Source organism: Vombatus ursinus, unplaced genomic scaffold (assembly GCF_900497805.2).
Source record: "Vombatus ursinus unplaced genomic scaffold, bare-nosed wombat genome assembly UNPS02014158.1, whole genome shotgun sequence".
Lineage (NCBI taxonomy): Eukaryota > Metazoa > Chordata > Mammalia > Diprotodontia > Vombatidae > Vombatus > Vombatus ursinus.
This window is the reverse complement of record NW_020953936.1, coordinates 3,028,271-3,034,270: the sequence shown is the minus strand read 5'-3', so window position 1 is coordinate 3,034,270 and position 6,000 is coordinate 3,028,271. Positions and strand designations below refer to the sequence as shown.

Here is a 6,000-nt window from a genome sequence, read left to right as displayed (position 1 = left end):
TAAAAACCAGAGCACCTGGTGGCAAATGGAGAGATGGCTGGAATTTTGAGGGACCCTCCCCAGGCTGTGAGAGGAATTTTTTTTTTTTGGTTCCCCCTCCAATCCTCCAGAGAAGTAGAGGCAGTTGAGGTATTGCTGGTGAGATGTGAATAGCAAAGCTAGAGCAATCTCCATGTGGATGTTTCCTGGTGACTTTATCCTAGGGGAGGGGGAGTGACGCGATAAAGATGACAGTGGAATTGAAATACCCCTGAGCATCTAGTGACACATTAAGGAGATTAATATATTCTAAGCTCAGTGTTAACAACGTCTTCCCCCCATCATTTGACATCTTGTCCTTAATACTTAACCTCCCAAATAAGAAAAGTGACTGAGTAACCTCACTTCTTAGCTCCCTTCAGCCCTCCAGAAGGTCTGCCCTAAGGCTGGGTAAAACCATATACACCTTTGTTCTTGGCAACTGCTCATTAGGTGATGCTAATTTAACTCTTTATCTTGTAGCCAGCTAACTGACTCATTGACCTCCTGCCCAAAGAACCGAGGTGACAAGAATTCCTCTCACTTAGCATCTTAAGACCTCGGGGTTGAAGAATTTCCCCAACAGCAAATATATTCACACCATAGCCTAGAGAAGGGATGGGAAACCTCGAGGCCACCGGTGGCCCTCTAGGTCCTCAAGTGCGGCCCTTTGACCGCATCCAAACTTCACAGAACAAATCCCCTTAATTATTGGGTAAAACATGGACTCAGTCAAAAGGCTGCACCCGAGGACCTAGAAGGCCACAGGTGGCCTCGAGGCCGAAGGTTCCCCAGCCCTGGCCTAGACCTTTTCCTTCTGAACCAGGAGAGGGGTGTGGGGTGTTGGTAGTTTTTGTGGGGAGGCACCATGGCTGCCACTGGCTTTAACTGGCATTGAAATCCCCTTGTGCACACACACCAGGTTTATATAGGAATTCTTGGAAGGCTGAAAGCACATGTGCTAATTTAATTTTCAACCCCAAGAAAGGGCCCTGACAAAGCCTTCCATCTGCCCCTGAGAGGCCTGTGGGAGGGAAGGGAGAGGCACAGGGAGTGACGGGGAGAGAAAATGGAGGGACCCCCAGAATGGCAGGTGGTTCTACACTCCAGCGCTGAGGTGAGGGGGGGAGAGGAGAGGCGACATCGCGGTGTCACGTGACTTCCTCCGAGACCGGTCAGGAAGCTGGGCCTGCCCTCCCGGCGTCACGTGGCCCTCCTGGTTGGGGGCAGGGTGAGGCAGGCGGTCCGGGTGGCTCGGTTTCTGGGCTCTGCGCCTGCGCGCCGCCTCGCCTGCCGCTCCCTCACCTCGGTGGCGGCTGGCCTGATAGCCCTCCTGCGGGGGGAGCCTGGACCCCGAAGTCCTCTGCGATGGGGGTCAGTCACCCGGTGAGTCCCAGGACCTGGCTAGGTGACTGCTGGAGGAGATGGTCTGTCACAGCCGGGGGGTGGGTGGAAGGCTGGGGAGTGCGGGCCACCGACCCTTCCGGATGCCCCGCCCGCCGCGTAGCGAACGGGGGGGGGGGGGGGTGGGGGAGGGGGAAGGACCTCTGCCCCCCGCCCCTCTTTCTACCCCTTTGGAGAGCCGGCCGGGCGGGGCTCGGAGGGCGGGGCCGAGGGCAGCGGGACATCCCCGGCGAACCGCTGCGCTGGGGCTGGGGTCGCGGGCCCGAGGCCCCAGCCCCGCCCCGCCCCGGTGACGCGTCCCCCGCGGCGCGGCTGGGTAGTGGCGGGAAGGCCGGGGGGCCGCCCCGAGTGGGAGTGGGGGCGTGTGCGCATCTGTTTTCTTTCCTGGAGGCTGGAGGCCGGCGCCCGGCAGGCAGCCGTGGGCGGCGGCTCCTCGGAGCAGAGATGCCGGACGGGGCCGCGGGGACCGTGGGGCGCTGCAAGCCGGCCTTGTGCGAGTGCGGGGCGCTCTGAGCGCCGGCGTCGCCCCGTCTCCTGCTGCCCTCACCGTTAGCAGCACCATCATGGTTCCGGCCAGTGCCCGGGCTCCTCACGCTGCGGGCCAGGAGCCGAGCATCGCCGCCGAAGGCAAGTGCCTGGCGCAGGCTCGCAGTAACTGAGTCCCCTTTCTTCCTTAGGGCGACCAGCTGTCTCTTGACACACGTGTGTGTGTGTGTGTGTGTGTGTGTGTGTGTGTGTGTGTGTGTGTGTGTGTGTGTTTTGAAAATGGGGCGGTGGTGGATGTAATCCTTATTGAGAAGAATTTCGATTGTCCCCATTTGGTGGGACATCTCTCTCCCCTGCAGGAATCCTAGAAAAATTATGTGTGAGATCTTCTCTGTCCTGGTGTGTCACTCGGGACAAGTCCCTTAATGCCTGAGTGCCCCAGGCAACTCTCCAAGCCCCGAGAATCTCAAGCTGTAAATTTCTGAGAAGGCGTCGTCCAGCATTGGTAAAGTTCATCGTTGGAGTTCTCCTATACCAGTGAAATAAGGGGTCTAGTCCCAGTGCCTTAACTAAAAAAAACCAGTAGATTCCCAGAAAGATTCCAGTGATTAGTTTTTAGCAAATTTTTGTGGTATCCAAAAACGGATTTTGTGGTGTCCTTGTGAATTAGTTTTCCCTCATATTGTAGCTCTCTCCTTAACCATCCTCTAAACCTTACTCTAGTTAACATATTTGTTGGGAGCTGACCAAAATGCATAAGAAAATGATAGGATTGTAGATTTTCTAGGAAGAGCTTAGAGATCACTTCCTTCAGTTCTCATTTTAAATGTGGAAAATGACTCCTTCTGGAAACTTAGAAGTCATCTAGTCTAATTGATGCTTAGTGGCACCTATAGATTAAATGATTTGCTCGAGATCACAAAGGTAGTAAGTGCCTGGGGTAGGCTTTTGAACTCAGTTCCTCTCCAAGGTCCCATGGCTAGTTATATCAGAACTAGAACTTATATCTGCTGAATATCTCTACTGCACTACACTGAGGAATTGGACAAGTTGGTATTTTCCTGAATGCCCACTTGGACTAAAGATGTATTTTGAAGTCACTGATTTAACTTCCTCACCCCTTCGAAAACTCAGGAAAATTGCCTACATACATGGTTTCCTCCTTGAACCTTCCTCTCTAGGAATGTATCTGTTTACCTGTTATCTCTCCTATTAGCATATATGTTCCTTGAGGGCAGGAGCTGTTTTTGTACTTTTGTCCTCTTTTGTATCTCCCTTACTTAGAGTAGGAGACATATAGAACCTAGTCTGTAAACATTAAGAGTCTGCTGTGTTCTAGGCCAGGGGTGGGGAACCTTCGGCCTCGAGGCCACATGTGGCCTTCTGGATCCTTGGGCCTTTTGACTGAGTCCAAATTTTATAGAACAAATACTTTTGTGAAGTATTTCCCCACTCCTGTTCTAGGCACTGTGCTAAGTGTTGGGGTTACAAAAAGAGGCAAAAGACAGCCCCTCCCCTCAAGGAACTCACAATCCAACAGGGGAGAGAACAAGCAAACATATATATACAAATTAAGCTATATATGGGAAATAAGAGAGGTAAGGTGCTAGCATTAAATAGAAAATGAGATTTTAATTGGGACTTGAAGCCAGGAAAGACAGTGGGTGGAAGTGAAGAGGAAGAGCATTCCAGTCATGGAGGACAGCTAGAGAAAATGCCCAGAATAGAGAGATGAAGTGCCTTGTTTGTGCACAGCAAGGAGGCTGGTGTCACTGGATCGAAGAGTTTATGTTGGAGAGCTGTGTGTAAGAGTACTGGAAAGGGAGGAGGAGGCTAGGTTATGAAGGGCTTTGAAGGCCAAGAGCATTTTGTATTTGATCCTGGAGGTAATTGGGAGCTACTGGAATTTACTGAGTAAGGGGTGACATGATTGGACCTTCGATTTAGGAAAATCACTTTGGTAGCTGAATGAAGAATGAATTGGAGTGGGGTGAGACTTCAGGCAGACAGATTCATCAGTAGGCTATTACAGTAGTTCAGATATGAGGTGATGAGGGCCTGCACCAGAGTGGTGGCAGCGTCAGGAGAGAAAGGGGCTACCGGCATTTGAGAGATGTGTTACAAAGGTGAAATCAGCAGTCATTGGCAACACCTTGGATATGGTGGAGGGGTAGGGGTGGAGTTGAGACGTAGTAAGGAATTGAGGATAATTCCTAGATTGCAAGCCTGAAGGACTGGGAGGATGGTATTGTCCTTGACAGAAATAGCAAAGTTGGGGGGGAAGGGGAAGGCTTGGGGAAAGCGAATGAGTTCATTTTTGAACATGTTGAGTTTAAAATGTCTACTGGATGTTCATTTCAAGATGTCTGAAAGGCATTTGGAGATGCAAGATTAGAGGTCAGCAGAGGGTTTGGGACAGGATAGGTAGATTTGATAATCATCTGTATAAAGATGGTAATTAAATCCATGGGAACTGATGACATCGCCAAATGAAGTACTGTAGAGTTAGTGATGAGTTCAGGGTTTACCCCAAGAATGTTGGGATGCCACCTGAAATGATGAGGAATAGACATGTAGGTCCTGTTGTCCTGAAAGAATTCACTCGACAGTCTCCAAGTTAAAGAAAGGCATTGATTGGGGTGATGTACGCCAACCAGCTTCTCTCCTTGTGGGGGGAGGCAGAGCATAGGCAGCAGGTCCTGCTCTCCTAAAGGACACAGAGTAGCCCCTGCTTTCCCTAGGAGGCAAAGGTGGTTATTGGGGTTAGGTGCCTGGTTTACAATTTTATGGAATAGGGGGAAAGGGGACTAGAGAATGGGAGGAGCAAGCATGGCTCCAAAATGCCTGGTATATCAGGTAGTCCCAAGGTGCCTTTATCATACAGATGAGCAAAGAGTATAGGAAAGGGGAGGAGAAGAATTGTTCTGAAATCTGGGGTGCTTTGTGAAAGCACACAAGTAAGTCCTTGGGGGGCTTCAATGCATAGTCTTCTTTGATCACTTTTCTGGCTGGTCACATCCTGCATCTTATCTCCTATCTCATGTCCTGCATCCTGCTTGCTCCATCTTCCTTGAGCATTCCTTTCTACATCATCAGTAGTAGAGAAGAAGATGCTAGACAGAACCCTGTGGGACACCTATAATTAGAGCAAGTTATCTGGATGAGGATTGAGGAAAGAAGAGTGAGGAGGGATCAGAAAGGAGGAAAATCAGGAGAGAGTGGTGCTCCACAAACCTAGAGAAGAGGAGAGGGTGATCAACAATGACAGAGGCTGTGGAGAGTATTGAGAAAAGGCCATTGGATTTGGCAACTAAGAGATCATTGGTAACTTTGAAGAGAACGTTTTCAAGTGGAATTGATAAGGTTGGAAGATTGTAAGGGGTTAAAAAGAGAGAAGAGAAAGTTAATAATTTCTTGTTGCGTGATTGCCTTAAGTGATTCATGGCCTAATGAATTATTCAGTGTTTGGTTTATCAACTACTTTTTTTTCTAGGTTACCCCAAAGATTTCAGGAGCCTTTTGGTTGTTGAAAAGTTTTATAGTATCATAAGCGTAGAGCATCTGGTGCCCCTTTCTAATTTTATTGATGAGATTGATTTCATATACTTATGTTCATAGACTGTGAATATTATACCTAGTTGAGTCATAAAAATGTAAATATGTTGGAAATAAAGTAAGGAAGGAAATAAGCATTTATTAAGGATCAACTATGTGGCTGGTCCTGTAATAAGTGCTTTACAAATATCCCATTTGTTCCTCACAGGAGCTGGGAGGTAGATGTTTTTACTATCCCCATTTTACAGTTAAAGTTACTTGACTTGCCCAGGGTCACATAGTCTGAGGTCTTCCTGAGTTCAGATACAGCCACTGTGCTGCCTAACTGCCTCTAGGCAAATACCACCACAATATTGTATGTACCTTTGGAATATGTTTTTAATTGGGAAGAGTTATTATCCATGCTGCATATTTCAAAGAGAATTTCATGGAATTGGGGATGATGAATCAGAAGACTATCAGAAGACAGAATCTTGAGCAGTTCACATCCAGTACTGTACATCCTGTTCCTAATGTCTTTACCAGATCAAACTTGAT

The 6,000-nt window shown here is 48.8% G+C and overlaps 1 protein-coding gene across 5 annotated transcripts in view; it reads left to right on the top strand.

Annotated features, from left to right (window-relative positions):
- Positions 1-1,309: 1,309 nt before the first annotated feature.
- The window catches only part of SLC25A51 (solute carrier family 25 member 51), a 29,234-nt gene continuing 24,543 nt past the window's right edge, over positions 1,310-6,000 (top strand). For 4 of the 5 annotated variants that reach the window (XR_003568838.1, XR_003568839.1, XM_027859005.1 and 1 more), the window contains exon 1: positions 1,310-1,404. The gene's annotated coding sequence lies outside the window, so the exon portion shown is untranslated. Of the gene's footprint in view, positions 1,405-2,277; positions 2,414-6,000 lie in introns of those variants that run through there. The other variant, XM_027859004.1, reaches the window with a different exon arrangement.